The sequence below is a fragment of the Scyliorhinus canicula genome, chromosome 1, assembly GCF_902713615.1.
Source record: "Scyliorhinus canicula chromosome 1, sScyCan1.1, whole genome shotgun sequence".
NCBI lineage: Eukaryota > Metazoa > Chordata > Chondrichthyes > Carcharhiniformes > Scyliorhinidae > Scyliorhinus > Scyliorhinus canicula.
Window position 1 is genome coordinate 173,589,803 of NC_052146.1, and position 16,468 is coordinate 173,606,270.

Consider the following 16,468-nt stretch of genomic DNA (forward strand, 5'->3'; position numbering starts at 1 on the left):
GCAAACCGGAGCACCCGAAGGAAACCCACGCAGACACGGGGAGAACGTGCAGACTCCACACAGACAGTGATCCAAGCCAGGAATCAAACCCAGGTCCCTGCTGCTGTAAAGCAACAATGCTAACCACTGTGCTACTGTGCCACCTACAAATACGTGTCCTCTGGTTACCGAGCCTTTTGCCACCATATGCAATGGCTGCAACCTTTCAGACTTGCAAAGTTCTCAAGTGTTATCACCATTTCTCAACCTCACTTGTGGCAGAGGAGCACAATCTTATCGTGGTGGCCAATTCATGGGGCCAGTGAGTGGAAGACCAGCAACTTGGTTGGCAGCACAATATCCAAAAGATCAGAGGCCCCCTGTGCTGCAGAGTCATGACCCGAGTAATGACTGACTCCCAAAAGATGCCCCATCAATGCTTCATACATTTGTTCCTTGGGCTTTCTCACCACTCTCAGAGTAATAACCTCTTCATGGAGATTTATTTCTTTGAGCTCTTTTTGTCTGTTCTGGGCTTCCAACAGATTTATGTTGAAGTTAGCTCTACTTTGAGTGCTACACTGGGAAAGTTATAGTTCTTTCACTGACTCTCCTGATATTTCCCGTCAGATCCCGGGACCATCCAAATGCAGCCGCCAACCTAGAAAGCGAAGGAAGCGAGGGCGGTCTGCCAGTGAGACTAGAACAACACAGTTTTAAGTTTCCTCTCACCAGCTACTCCTGGCAAAAATCCAAGCGATTGAAAACGAGCTGGATGAACTTAATGCCAGACTTACCTGTCAGGGGTAAGACAGAGACAGCTGCGTGCTGTGTTTCACAGAGACATAGCTCACCCCTGCCTCACCGGACTGTGCCATACAACGTGACCGCTTTCCAATACATTGGATAGACCGCATGGCGTCATCAGGCAAAGCAAAGGGTGGAGGGGTTTGCCTCCTCATCCATGCCTCCTAGTCTTCGACATGGTGACCCTGGCGAACTATTGCTCCCTGGACCTGGAATACCTGACTGCGAAATGCCACCCATGCTACCGTCCACGGGAGTTCACTTCTGCCATTATCATGGTGGGCTACATCCCACCCCAGGCCGAAGTGAAGAAGGTGCTTGATGAATTCTACACCGCTATAAATAACAGTGAAACAGAATACCCTGAGACCTTGTTCATCGTGGTCAGGGACTTCAACCAGGTCAACCTCAAGCGAGTAGGGGCAGCACGGTGGCACAGTGGTTAGCACAATTGCTTCACAGCTCCAGGTTCATTTCCCGGCTTGGGTCGCTGTCTGTGCAGAGTCTGCATGTTCTCCCCGTATGTGCGTGGGTTTCCTCTGGGTGCTCTGGTTTCCTCCCACAGTCCAAAGATGTGCAGGTTAGGCTAAATTGTCCTTAGTGTTGGGTGGGGTTACTGGGTTATGGGGATAGAGTGGGGGTGTGGGCTTGGGCGGAAGTGTGGGTTTGGGTAGGGTGCTCTTTCCAAGAGCTGGTGCAGACTCGATGGGCCGAATGACCGCCTTCTGCACTGTAAATTCTATGATTCTATGCGTACTGCCAAAATTCCACAACACATTTCCTGTCCCACCAGGGGCCCCAACATTCTTGACCACTGCTAATCAGACATCAAGGGTGCCTATTGATCCATCCCCCGACTGCACTTCGGAAAATCGGACCATAAGACGCTGCTCCTTCTCCCAGCATGTCAGCAGAAACTTGAAAATGAAATGAAATGAAAATCGCTTATTGTCACGAGTAGGCTTCAATGAAGTTACTGTGAAAAGCCCCTAGTCGCCACATTCCGGCGCCTGTCCGGGGAGGCTGGTACGGGAATCGAACCGTGCTGCTGGCCTGCCTTGGTCTGCTTTAAAAGCCAGCGATTTAGCCTTGTGAGCTAAACCAGCCCCTTAAGCAAGAGAATCCTGTTAATAAGGTTGTGCAATGCTGGTCCGCGGCATGGAAGAGCTCCCACGTGACTACTTGGCGTTAGTGGACTGGTCCATATTCAAGAACTCAGCAGCCAACCTCAGTGAGTATGCCACACCACCATCACAGACTTCATCAGCAAGTGTGTAAAAAATTGTATGCCAAAGAAGGTAATACATACGTTCTCCAACTGGAAACCATGGTTTCATTGGGAGATTCACTCCTTACTGAAGTGTCTGAGGTGTTAAAGACAGGCGCCCTGACCTAGACAAGAAACCCAGGTACGACCTCCATAAAGTCATCAGGGATGCCAAGAGACAATACCAGACTAAGCTAGAGTCACAGACTAATGACACGGACTCTCGTCGGTTGTGGCAAGGCTTAAACAATTTAATGGACTGCAAGGCAAATCTGAATAGAAACTCTGGCAACAGGGCACCCCTCCTTGATGAACTTAATGCATTCCATGCTCGTTGATGGAACCATCAATTCACCAGACACGTGTTTCCGATGTGAATCTAGGCTTTAATCGACTTACTTCAGAACCAGCCTGTTACCTGTCGATGAACTCGTAGAACTCAGGCTGACTCTGGACAAGGGTATTTATACAGCTGCACTAGGGGGAGGAGTCGTGGGCGGAGCCAAGGGTGGAGCCCCGTACAAGTTCCTGAATGCTCCCAGCGCTACTCCCCCTCGTGGTAGGATTGCGCTACTGCGCTTACAAAGACAGTGTGAATGAACATATATACATCTATATTACATTCACCACCTGCAAAAAAATCAAGTCGGCGGGGGTGGTGGTCTAGTCTATAAAGTCAGTCTGTCCGGCGGTCGAATTGTCCGCTGAGATCTGCGGAACACCGGGGTTGCAGCCTCTTGCGGTGGCTGGATGGGTGTTGTGTGCTGGGGTACGATGGGAGACTCCAGGGAGGGTTGTATCCGAGCTTCATACTCTCCTGGTTCGACCGGGGACTGGGGGCTGGCAGGCGCGGGGGCGCGGAACTGGTGGAGCGAGCTCGTGGGCTCGGGAGCGCCAGGGGGGCGGCAGCATGGGGTGTAGGGTGAGAGGTCCTTCTGTGGGGGTAGAGGGGGCGCTGGATCCGGCGGGTGCCAGATCCCGGAAGGATACTGTGTCCTGACGGCCGTCAGGGAACTCGACGAATGCATACTGGGGGTTGGAGTGGAGCAGGCGCACCTTCTCAACAAGGGGGTCGGTTTTGTGCGCCCTGACATGTTTCCTCAGGAGTACGGGGCCCAGCGTCCTCAGCCATGCCGGAAGTGAGACCCCCGTGGTAGTGCCCCTGGAAAATATGAAGAGCCTCTCGTGAGGGGTCTGGTTGGTCGCCGTACACAAGAGGGACCTAATAGCGTGGAGCGCGTCTGTGAGGACTTCCTGCCACTGAGAGACTTGGAACTTTCTAGACAGGAGGGTCAGTAGGACGGTCTTCCACACCGTCGCGTTCTCCCTTTCCACCTGCCCGTTCCCCCTGGGGCTGTAGCTGGTAGTCCTGCTCGAGGCAATGCCCTTTTCGAGCAGGTACTGACGCAGCTCGTCGCTCATGAAGGACGAACCCCGGTCGCTGTGTACGTAGCTGGGGAAACCAAACAGGGTGAAGATGCTATGCAGGGCCCTAATGACTGTGTGGGAGGTCATGTTGGGGCACGGGATAGTGAATGGGAAACGGGAGAACTCGTCTACGGCGTTTAAGAAGTAAACGTTCTTGTTAGTTGAGGGGAGTGGCCCTTTGAAATCAATCACGAGGCGTTCAAAGGGCCGAGAAGCCTTGACCAGGTGGGCCCTGTCTGGTCTATAGAAGTTCAGTTTGCACTCCGCACAGATCGGGCAGTCCCTGGTGACCGCTTTTATCTCCTCGTTGGAGAAAGGCAGGTTTCGGGCCCTGATGTGATTTTATTGTTCATATTTTACATTATATGTGACACCAGAAAGAACTGTTCAAATGTCCATCTTTTTGACCGTCCTAGATTTAGAGCTCTTTATTCTGAACTGGCACCAATTGGAGTAAATGTTGCATGTATCTGTGTTTTGGTGTGGCAGCTAGTATGGAAGCAGGGGTATAATGTCTACACTGTAGGTATTTTATGAAGCTGAGTGCTTCTAAGATGTTTAAACCAAGGCAGATTCCGTACTCTGCACACTACTGTCCTTGACTTGAGTTGCAGCTAAGGGAAACATATTGATTTCTTTCCTGACGTATAAAACTCGGCAAAGAGCTAAGTAATATGAACAGGTTAATTGAGGAAGCACTGCTCCCTGCTGCAAGGCTGTCTAAGCTTGTTTTACAAAATGGTTAACATCCTTCTCCCCACAAGTAATACAAAATGCAAATCCTGTTCCTCTCAAACCAGGTATTTACATTAATCTAAGGTAAATCACTCCAGTAAAATAATTGTTTGTCAACTGTGTGAAACTTTGAAGTATCTTGGATTTGCTTTGCAAGAGGTGCTGCTGTACCTTGATTCAGCACCGGCAGTGGGGTATACTCAATACTCGGAACATGGCTGATTACATTCTATGCATCTACTGGTCAGCACAGTAGATAAATGTCCACCCCAGCCCCCACCTGCTCCCTCCTTTTGCCTAATTTCAGTTATCCATGCAATTAGGCCGACACAAAAATCAAATTGTACTGTTAAACAATTGCTCTTTTTTATGGTTAAGTGAGTTGGGAGATCCTCTGATTCTTTCCTCTCGGGCAATATTGAAAACCCTTTTTTTCCTTTATGACCGTGCACTATTTGCATTTGATTTGGTGCTTTTTGGAATAGCTCCTTTGTTGTTAATAGATCAATCAATCTGTTGAAAAAAATGTGCAAAGCAGCCGCCATTATAGAAAAAATAAAATGAGAACGAGGGACATTTTGACAATGCCATAGATGTTGGATTGGGTGTTTCCTTTGGCCGGCTTAATGAGCCTTTGGTTTCTGCTGTCCCACTGTGAGATAAAACCGAATAATTCCACTTCTCCCTCAGCAAGGGAGTGTCAAAGGGCAGGTCTTACTCACTTCCCAGGAGGCAACATTGCCAGAGGCAGGATAACCTTCGGCTGGTCGAGGAGTCTAAAACTCCGGCTCCGGATAAGGGGCCGATCACTCGGGAGTGAGATGAGGAGCAAATACTTCATTCAGTGGGTTGTGAATGATTTGGAATCCCTACCCCAGAGGGTTGAGAATGCACCATCATTGAATGCGTTTCGGGCTGTTATACACAGATTTTTAGTCTCGGAATAAAGGGATATGGGGAGCAGGTAGGAGTTGATGCTCAAGAACACCATGATCATATTGAATGGAGGAGCAGATGGGACAAACCATAGGGGCAGCAGGGTAGCATGGTGGTTAACATAGATGCTTCGCAGCTCCGGGGTCCCAGGTTCGATTCCCGGCTGGGTCACTGTCTGTGTGGAGTCTGCACGTCCTCCCCCTGTGTGCGTGGGTTTCCTCCGGGTGCTCCGGTTTCCTCCCACAGTCCAAAGATGTGCGGGTTGGGTGGATTGGTCATGCTGAATTGCCCGTAGTGTCCTAATAAAAAAGTAAGGTTAAGGGGGGGGTTGTTGGGTTACGGGTATAGGGTGGATACGTGGGTTTGAGTGGGGTGATCATGGCTCGGCACAACATTGAGGGCCGAAGGGCCTGTTCTGTGCTGTACTGTTCTATCTATCTATCTATGATGTAGTGGTTGAGCCGGGTGACCCCCGGGTGGCAGAGGTCATTGTGGATGACTTTTAATCGGTCGATCTGCGCGCTGGCGCATGTCCCGCAGGATAGGGCATCCGGAGGCTCGGTTGAGCTTCTCGGGTCGATATTTGATATCGTAATTGTAGGTGGAGAGTTCGATCCTCCACCTCAGAATTTTATCGTTTTTTATTTTGCCCCATTGCGAGTTGTCGAACATGAAGGCGACCGACCGTTGGTCGGTGATGAGGGTGAACCTCCTACCTGCGAGGTAGTGCCTCCAGTGACGGATAGCCTCCACAATGGCTTGTGCTTCTTTCTCGACTGAAGAGTGTCGGAGTTCTGAAGCTGAGAGGGTACGGGAGAAAAATGCAACTGGTCTCCCTGCCTGATTTAACGTGGCTGTAAGAGCTACCTCTGAGGCGTCGCTCTCTACCTGGAATGGGGTGGATTCATCCATCGCCCGCATGGCCGCTTTGGCGATGTCTTCCTTGATGCCGTTGAAGGCCTGGCGTGCCTCGGCTGACAGGGGACATTGTGTGGTCCTAAAGAGTGGGCGGGCTTTGTCCGCATATTGAGGGACCCACTGGGTGTAGTAGGAAAAAAATCCCAAGCACCGTTTGAGGGCCTTGGGACACTGAGGGGGAGGGAGTTCTAAAAGGGGGCGCATATGGTCCCGGTCGGGGCCCAGGACTCCGTTTTCCACGACATAGCCGAGGATGGCTAGTCTGGATGTGCGGAAAACGCATTTCTCCTTGTTGTACGTGAGGTTCAGTTTCTGTGCCATCTGGAGAAAACGGTGGAGGTTGGCGTCATGGTCCTGCTGGTCATAGCCGCAGATAGTGACATTGTCCAAGTACGGAAACGTGGCCCGCAGCCCGTACTGGTCCACCATTCGGTCCATTGCTCGTTGGAACACCGAGACCCCATTAGTGACGCCGAAAGGGACCCGGAGGAAATGGAAGAGGCGGCCATCGGCCTCGAATGCCGCGTAGTGGCGGTCCTCCAGGCGGATTGGGAGCTGGTGGTATGCAGACTTCAGATCCACCGTGGAAAAGAGCCGGTACTGGGCGATCTGGTTTACCATGTCTGCAATCCTGGGGAGGGGATACGCGTCGAGGAGCGTAAATCTATTTATAGTCTGACTGTAGTCGACCACCATACGGAATTTTTCGCCGGTCTTAACAACCACCACCTGAGCTCTCCAGGGACTATTGCTGGCCTCGATAACCCCCTCACTGAGTAGCCTTCGGACCGCTGCTCTGGCAAATACCCTACCCTGCAGGCTATACCGCCTGCTACGAGTAGCTACGGGTTTACAGTCCTTAGTGAGATTGGCAAAGAGAGGAGGGGGGGATTCACAGCGTAGCGAGGCTGCAGATCGTGAGTGGGGGCAGGGGCCCTCCGAAGCGGAGGGTGAGGCTCTTGAGGTTGCATTGGAAGTCTAGTCCTAATAAGAGTGGCGCGCAGAGCTCGGGCAAAACGTAGAGTTTGAATTTCGAGTAACTAGCGCCTCGGGGTGCCTATCGATCCACCCCCTGACTGCACTTCGGAAAATCGGACCATAAGCCGCTGCTCTTTCTCGCAGCATATAAGCAAAAACTTAAGCAAGAGAATCCCGTTAATAAGGTCATGCAATGCTGGTCCGCGACATGTAAGAGCTCCCACGTGACTACTTGGCGTTAGTGGACTGGTCCATATTCAAGAACTCAGCAGCCAACCTAAGTGAGTATGCCCCGTACAAGTTCCTGAGTGCTCCCAGCGCTACTCCCCCTAGTGGTAGGATAGCGCTACTGCGCTTACAAAGACAGTGTGAATTAACATATATACAATCTATATTACATTCACCACACTCGTTTAAGAAGAAAACCAAAGAAAAGTTGTCAACTACCCCATCAGCCTCAGACACACCCATATTTATCGTCACAGCTTCTGAAGTCAGATTACCTTCTTGAAAGAGAACATTCGGAAAGCAACAGGTCCTGAAGGAGTACCTGATCGTGCACTCAGATCGTAGCCAGACTAACCGGCGGGTATGTTTGCAAGCATCTTCAACCTCCTCCTACTCCGTTCCGAGGTTCCCACCTGCTTCAAGAAGACCACTACCATACCCGAACCAGGCAATGTGCTTCAATGATTACCGTCCGGTGGCCTTGACATCGATCATTCTGAAGTCCTTAGAGAGGTTGGTCATGAGACACACCAGTTCCATACTCCCAGAATGCCTTGATCCACCACAATTCTCATTCGGTCACAACCGGTCCACAGCAGACACCATCTCCCTGGTCCTACACTCATCCCTGGAGCATCTCGACAACAAAGACTCCTACATCAGACTCATATTCATTGACTTCAGCTCCGCCTTCAACACCATAATCCTAGCCAAGCTCATATCCAAACTCAAAATCCTTGGACTTGGCTCCTCCCTCGGGAACTGGATCCTAGACCTCTTGACCCATAGACCACAATCAGTAAGAATAAACAACGCCACCTCTGCCATGATAACCCTTAGCCCCCTAATATACTCCCTATACACACACAACTCCAATTCCATCTATAAGTTTGCTGATGACACGACCCTAGTGGGTCGAATCTCAAACAACGATAAATCAGAGTACAGGAGGGAGATAGAGAACCTAGTGGTGTGGTGTAATGACAACAATCTGTCCCTCAATGTCAGCAAAACTAAGGAGCTGGTCATCGACTTCAGGGAGTGAAGTACTGTACAAACTCCTGTCTGCATCAATGGTGCTGTGGTGGAGATGTTTGACAGCTTCAAATTCCTAGGTGTGCACATCACCTGGTCCACCCACATCGACGCCACGACCAAGGAAGTACAACGATGCCTATACTTTCTCTGGAACCTAAGGAAATTCGGAATGTCCACATTGACTCTTATCAATTTTTATAGATGCACCATAGAAAGCACCCTATCTGGCTGCATCACAGCCTGGTTTGGCAACTGCTCGGCCTAATACTTTAAGAAACTACAGAGAGTCATGAACATAGCCCAGTCCATCACACGAACCTTACTCCCATCCACTGACTATGTCTACACCTCCCGCTGCCTTGGGAAAGCAGGCACCATAATCAAAGACCCATCCCAACCGGGTTATTCTCTCTTCCAACCTTTTCCATAGGGCAGGAGATAAAAAAGTCTGAGAACCCGCACTAACAGGTTTGAAAATATCTTCTACCCCGCTGTTACCAGACTCCTGAATGACCCTCTTGTGGACTGAAATGATCTCTCCACACATTTCTAGTGAGCAATATTGCACTTTGTATGCTTCACCCAATGTCTGCGTCTGTGTATTTACACTGTGTATTTATGTATGTCCTACATTTTTCATGTGTGGAATGATCTGTCTAAACTGTATGCAGAACAATACTTGTACACGTGAGAATTAATATCAATCTCTGCTCGTCCTTTTATCCTGTTTCTGTATTTTCTGTATTTGCCCCAATGGACCTCCCTTTTCCATTTATCCATGTTGTTCTTTTTTCTTATTTGGTTCTGGTTAGTTTGTTAATTTGGGCAGGCCTACCCTGGGTCTTGTCACTTTCTCCCTTGTTGACATCAGTGCCTGTCACATTCAGGTAATAATGACTTCCAGCTCAAACTTCCCATTCTCTGAGCTGACATTGCATGGCACCCATCAAATGTCTAGAAGATTTAATTTAACTGTTAAAACTGGGCTTAATTAACATTTAAGGGCATGAATTGGCTTCCTGTCGCTGCCCATAAAAGTGCACGGAGGTGGGACCATGTCAGGAATTTGGCCTGATCCTTCTCTTTCAGATTTTCCTGCCCCTGCCTTCTCCCAACTCCTAAATGCCTCCATGGAGAAGGAAGACTTGAGGTCATTTTGGCCTTATTGACGCCACAAAAACCCTTCACAATTTTGAAAACCTCGAACAAATCTCTCCTTAATCCACTGTTCTCAGAGGAGCCTCACTAGTTGCTCGACGGATAGAATTTCCCCACGCTGGGCCAGGAACCGGGGTTTTTTCCCACCACGGAGACTGGTGGGAATTTGCACTTTATTGTGCAACGTTGGTCTCATTAATTATCCAGTCGGGTTTCCTCATGATTTGAAGAAGGAAGGCGTGCTGGACGTCGCGCACTCCCCATCATAAAAGGCTGCAGACATCAACTACCCAGCGTTGAAGGAGGAGATGGCCAGCCGAGCGCAGGGACCTCCAACCCGCTTGGCACTGCCACTGACGCTGCCTTGGAGGCCCTTCTCAATGTCGTTAATACCGGGAAGGCTGCCCTCTACCAAGAGGATGGAATGACGAGGCCGGGCATCAGACCAACCCATCCTCGAAGAAAGTCTCCAGGGTGGTCAGTGCCCAGGGCTTTCACCAGGGGACTGACCGCAATGCCGCAAACAGATGAATGACCTCACCCACACCGTCAGGGTAAGTGAACTCTCAACTGCTCACAGTCGCCTCATTTAATGGTAGCGAGGACATGGGCCTCAGTGACAAGGGCACTTGCGGTATGTGCATAAAAGAGTTACTCATGGTGATAAGGCGATGCCCCACTGCCGCCCATCTGGTCTGCAGGTGGAAAGGCCACTGTGGGCCCCGACCCTTCCACACAGCGAGCTCAGATCTTACCTGGGAGAAGATTAGGTGTTGATGGCACCAACAAGCAGCACCAACGCTCAGCCTTTGTGAGCCTTATCATTCTATCTGCATGAATTCACTACTCTGGAGGCTGCTGCCCCAGAATCGTGTGGACAACCTGCGGTGAATCTATCACATGGCACACAATCCAGTGGGTTATTTGTAAGAGTAGAAGCATGAGAAAGATACAAGAAACTCAATTACTCTCAATCCTTTATTCTCTCTTTACACAGGAAAAGTCAAGGAATAACAGGAGAGAGAGGGTTAGAGGGAAGATGGGAGGGGATCAGTCTGACCTCAAAAACCTCACCAATTTCACGGAGTGTGCAGTCCAGCTGGCAAGGGAGGAACCAGCTGAGCCTGTGCGGATGGAGAAGTCGGTGGGCAACTTCCATCCAGTAAGGATCAATGCATCATGTAGTCATATAGAAACCTATGGGTCAAGTGTTCCTCCATGTTGGATTGAGCTATGCAGTCACTCACTCTCTCCCCTTTCACAGGTAGCAGCTAGAAAAGGCCAAGGGAACTGTGGATACTAGATGTACTTCAGTAGTGGTTATATTCTGGTGGTCACTGCATGGACATGTGTACACAGCAGGAGGAGGCAGGATCAACCAAACTCACCGGCACTCGGAAGACTGCTGGGGAAGAGGCATCTATGGCGTCCAAGCCAGATGATGAGTCTCTGGGATGGATCATCCAGGAGATGCTGGGGAAGTTACAAGAGGCTGGGCAATATCAGGCAGAGGCCCTTGAGTGCCCAAAGGGCTGTTGGACACCCCAGGGACGTCCACTCCGGGCTCTCTGGGGGTATCCGACCCATCAGAATTTCACTTGCCTGTGACACCTTCCAGTTTGTTCTCTGTGACTACAGACGGTTCAGCAGACCCAGCTCAGGACAGCCAAAGTCAGTTGGGCTCTGTAGGCCTCAAGTCTCAGGGGCAGGATTCTCCCGCACCCAGCGGGGCGGGGGTTCCCGGCGGGACGGAGTGGCATGAACCACTCCGGCATCGGGCTGCCCCAAAGGTGCAGAATCCTCCGCACCTTCAGGGGCTAGGCCCGCCCCAGAGTGGTTGGCGCCCCGCCGGGAGGGGGGATGGAGGCCTGGCGCCATACTAACCAGCGCCGAAGGGTCTCTGCTGGCCGATGCGAGTCATGCGCACAGGGATTCACTTCCGAACCGGGAATGGTGGATGACCACGGCCTTTGTTGCGGAAGGAATAGAGTGGCCCCACGGCACAGGTCCACCTGCGGATCGGTGAGCCCCAACTGCGGGCCAGGCCACCGTGGGAACACCTCCCGGGGTGAGAACCCCCCGCGAGCCCCCGGAGCCCACCCGCACCGCCAGGTCCTGCTGGTAAGGGACCAACTCTAATTTACGCCGGTGGGACTGGCAGAGAACGGGCAGGACTTCGGCCCATTGTGGGCCGGAGAATCTGGACAGCCCTGGGGTCCTTTGAGTCGTGCCGGACCCCGCCATTCTCCGAGGCGGGCGGCGCGACTCATGCCGGGCCAGTTTTTGGGGGGTGAGAGAATTGGGAGGACGGCGGGGGTTGGGACTCACGCCAGCCCCCAGTGATTCTCCCAGCCGGTGGGGGGGGGGGTCGGAGAATCCCGTCCCATGTTTCAGAGGACAGTCTCCAAGGAATTCAAGACAACAGGGCAAACCTGTCCACAGGCTACCTCCACCCCTGCTGTGGATATTGGGGAGCATCAAGTAAAAGTGGAAAGAATGCAAGATTAAGATATTTTTATTTCACAAGTGGTTGCACGGGTGCAATATGACATTATGGCATTGTAATGATGCACATTAACAGACTTCATTAGTGAGCACAAAAGGCACTTCTTAATAAGAATTGTACAGCAGCCTCCTGGCTGTAGCTAGCTCCCAAAATGTCTCCTTGCCGAGGAGCCTTTCTCACTATGGGGTGATTTCACACTTAAGTCCCGATTGGTCACACAGACTAATGGCTCCTTATTCTGCTGTGTTGCCCTTAAAACGACAATCACCACATCCCTCCCCCTTTAAGTCCTTTATACAATCTTCAGTACCTAATTCACTCGGTCCTAAATACTAACTAAATATTGAGCACATGAATTGGACAATCATAAAACGAGTCTTAGGGGGGGGGTTTCTGTTTCCTGTAGAGCGTCATTTTTTATTTATAATCTTTATTGTCACAGTAGGCTTACATTAACACTGCAATGAAGTTACTGTGAAAAGCCCCTAGTCACCACATTCCGGCGCCTGTTCGGGTACACAGAGGGAGAATCCAGAATGTCCAAATTACCTAACAGCACGTCTTTCTGATGTTATGGGAGGAAATCGAGCGCTCAGAGGAAACCCACGCAGACACGAGGATAATGTGTCAACTCCGCACAGACAGTGACCCAGCGGGGAATCAAACCTGGGACCCTGGCGCAGTGAAGCTACAGTGCTAACCACTGTGCTGCCGTGCCACCCATATTTCTGTTGTCTGAGATGCTTCTGCAGGTTCGGCTTTAACAGGAACTGCAATAACGAGTACCCCTTCTGGCACAAGCAATTCACGACTATTTTTTCCAACAGAGACATCGGTTATGTTGATAACAGGTTAATCAGGTACTTCGGTGTTTACGGGTTGGGAAACATTCCTGGATAGCAACACTGACTGCTGGAGCGTATCTGTACTCCTCAAGTGGCCCACGTGTCTACAAACAATCTGTCTCTCCATGTCTACTTGGTATGAAAGGGGTCTGGTCTGAGAGACAATAATTTTAAGGATACAATTTGATCCACTATCGAAGATTCTCAGGTGTATGGCTTAATTTAACATAAACGATCGTGCTGTACTATGTGAATCATGGCTTGCTTTCTGATTACTTTGGCTGACTTCCACCCTCCCTGGCAAGTTTGGAAACACGAGGCTCTGACCAGTTCCGCTGGTGGAACTCCCATTGTTGCATGTGGAGTGGTACAATAGCTGAGGAGGAATCGGGAGAATTTGCCCTTCAAGGTTCCTCCTGACAGTCTCTTTAGGCCAGACTTGAAAGTTAAGGTGGCTCTCTCTGCTAATCTGTTTGATCTCGGTGTGAGGTGCAGTTCTACTGTGTTTAATACCATTGAGAACAGTGTAGCTTTGAAACTCAGCACTTATGAATACAGTTCCAATGTCTGGTAGCATGACTTCAGGTAATCTGTGAGTTGAAAGCATTGACATAATCCTTCAATGGTAGGATGTGTGACTTCACCTCAAAATGTCCATCCATTTTAGAATGTGCATCAATCACGATCAAGAACATTGGGCTGAATTCTCCGCTCCCTAACGCCGAAATCGCCTTTGGAGAGGGGTCGGAGAATCCCCAATGATGCTGAAATTGGGGGAGTGGTGCCAGTTTTGCAATGCTCCACGCCCTAAAAAGCAGCGTACTCTAGGAGTATGCCACGCCACTTATCCACGGCCTCAGAACATTGCCTGAGGCCCACCCCCGCGATGCTCCATCCCCAACTGGACGAGTTCCCGACGACGTGGGACGCATGTGGTCTCACCTGTCGTGAACTTAGCGTGGTGGCTGCGGACTCAGTCCAGGGCCGCCACAGTTGGGGGAGGGCTGATCCACGGGCAGAGGGGGGCTTCATTCGGAGCTGGGGGCACTGTGGGCAGTCAGTCCGGGTTGCGCAGACAGCAGAAGGTGGTAATAATTTTGCGGTCCGGGTCCGCAGGCTGAGTCTGACATGAAGCACAGCGTGGCTGCTGCAGGCCGTCGCTGTGCGCATGCGCGGCCACGGACCCGGAAATGCTCAGGGCCATATCGGCAGCCAGAGCTGGGAGCTCTATGCTGCCTCCCTGCTAGCCCCCAGCAAAACGGTGAATCGGTGGACGTTTTGCACCAGTTTCCCTGGCGTAAAACACCACCGTTTTCACGTCGGAGTGGGGATTTAGTCTCCCAAACGGAGAATCCAACCTATTGTGCCGAGGAACGAACCAACATAATCAATATGGATTCATGCCCATGGCCGGCCAAGCCATTCTCAAGGGTTCAGTGGGTCTGTAGCAGGCAATCTTTCTTGCAGTTGGCACTGTGGACAGTGCATGACTAGTTTCTCGATATCCGCATTAGTACCCAGCCACCACACATAATTCCTGGCAAGCATCTTCATCTTAGAGATGCCAGGGTGAACACTGTGTAATTCAGTGAGGAGCAGCTCTCTGTCTGTTACAGGAATGTCTACACTTGCACCCCAAAGTATGATACCATCCTGACAACTCAATTCATTCTTGTGGGAAAAGAATGGTTTCATTGCCTCGGGAACTGGCTCATACCCATCCTATAAGTATTTGTCTCTTACTTTGACATAAAACTAGATTTCATTTGATGCAGTTCCTGATCTGCTTCACTGACACTGGTAATGTGTCTAATAATGTAATGCCATGATGATTTCTTGTGGTACTGGAGTACAGGTGATACTTTCTTGCAAGGTTAGGCGGCTAAGAGCATCCACGTTCACAATGTGTGTGCCAGGTCGGTGCTTGAAAGTATATTCATAGGGGAACAGAATTGATACCCATCGTTGAATTCTTGCCGAGGCAATCGCCAAAATAGCCTTGACCTCTTTGAGGAGACCCAAGAGTGGTTTGTGGTCAGAAATGAAGGGAAAATGTCAACCATGTAAGTACTGGTGGAATTCTTGACTCCTAAGATTATTGATAGTCCTTCCTTCTCAGTTTGTGAGTCGCCTATTTCAGCCTCTTAACAATAATCTTTAGTGTCACAAGTAGGCTTACATTAACACTGCAATGAAGTTACTGTGAAAAGGCCCGACTCGCCACATTCTGGCGTCTGTTTGGGTACACAGAGGGAGAATTCAAAATATCCAATTCACCTATTAGCATGTTTTTCGGGACTTGTGGGAGGAAACCGGAGCACCCGGAGGAAACCCACACAGACACAGGGAGAGCGTGCAGACTCCACACAGACAGTGACCCAAGCCGGGAATCGAACCCGGGTCCCTGGCGCTGTGAAGCAACAGTGCTACCCACTGTTGTACCATGCTGCCCTTTGCCACATCAAGCCCTATCAGCCTTTCAGAGCTGTCGCAGCTCATGGTACAACACCGCTCCGACACCATATGGAGAGGCAGCGCAGGCCGATATCAGTTTGTTAGATCGGTCAAAGTGTACTGACTGGTTTGAGGAATGCAGCAATTGTTTACTCTGTTGAAAGGTTCCTCCTCAGGCACCTTCCAAGTCCAACAATGGTGTTTCCTTAGCAGAATTAGCAAGGGAGCCAATACCGTCGCTAAGTTTGATTTAAAAAAAAATCCATAGTAGTTTACCATCTCAAAAATGATGTGAGTTCAGTTGTGTTTGTGGGGGCAGGCCCCTTCTTCAACGCCTTGACCTATAAGTGGTGCCTATTTCAACAACTGAACTGGCCGGATAATGCCTAGTTCTTCCTGTTTAACTCAGCATCCACTTTTTCTTGTGAAGTATATAATACCAGTCTTCCCCTAAAGAATCAGGGATCCATAAACCTTGGCTTGTAGCCCTTTGATTTTTGCTGAATTCATCACAGAAGACGTTCTCCTATTTTCCCAAGTGTTCAGGCAGTCCCCATTCCCGTACTGCCCAATGCAGCTTGATTTCTTTCAGCCAATCAAAGCCGAGAAGGTTTGGTCATTCACCTGTCACTATTATCATGAGGAGCTGGATAGACTGTTGTCCATAGCTTACAGATACCATTGTGGTGTATTTTATTCTATTTTATTTTGATTTGAAAGTATTTTTATTCCAGATTTTCAACATTTTTACAATTTACAACAGTAACAAATGCACCTAACACATACCTCCCTCTCCCACCCATACCCCCCTCTCCCACCCATACCCCCCCTCTCCCACCCATACCTGACTCTCCCTCCCTCTGTCTCCCCGCCCCTCCCTCAGCAGTCAACAGTAACCAACTCTCCGATACTTTAGAACATAGAATTAGAACATAGAATTTACAGTGCAGAAGGAGGCCATTTAGCCCATCGAGTCTGCACTGACCCTTGGAAAGACTATCCCACTTAAGCCCACACCTCCACCCTATCTCCGCAACCCAGTAATCCCTCCTAATTTTTTTTGTGGACACTAAGGGCAGTTTAGCATGGCCTATCCACCTAACCTGCACATCTTTGGGCTGTGGGAGGAAACCGGAGTGATGCGACCATCAATTCATTCAGAGACATGAGTTGAAGTAAACTGTGGCTTTA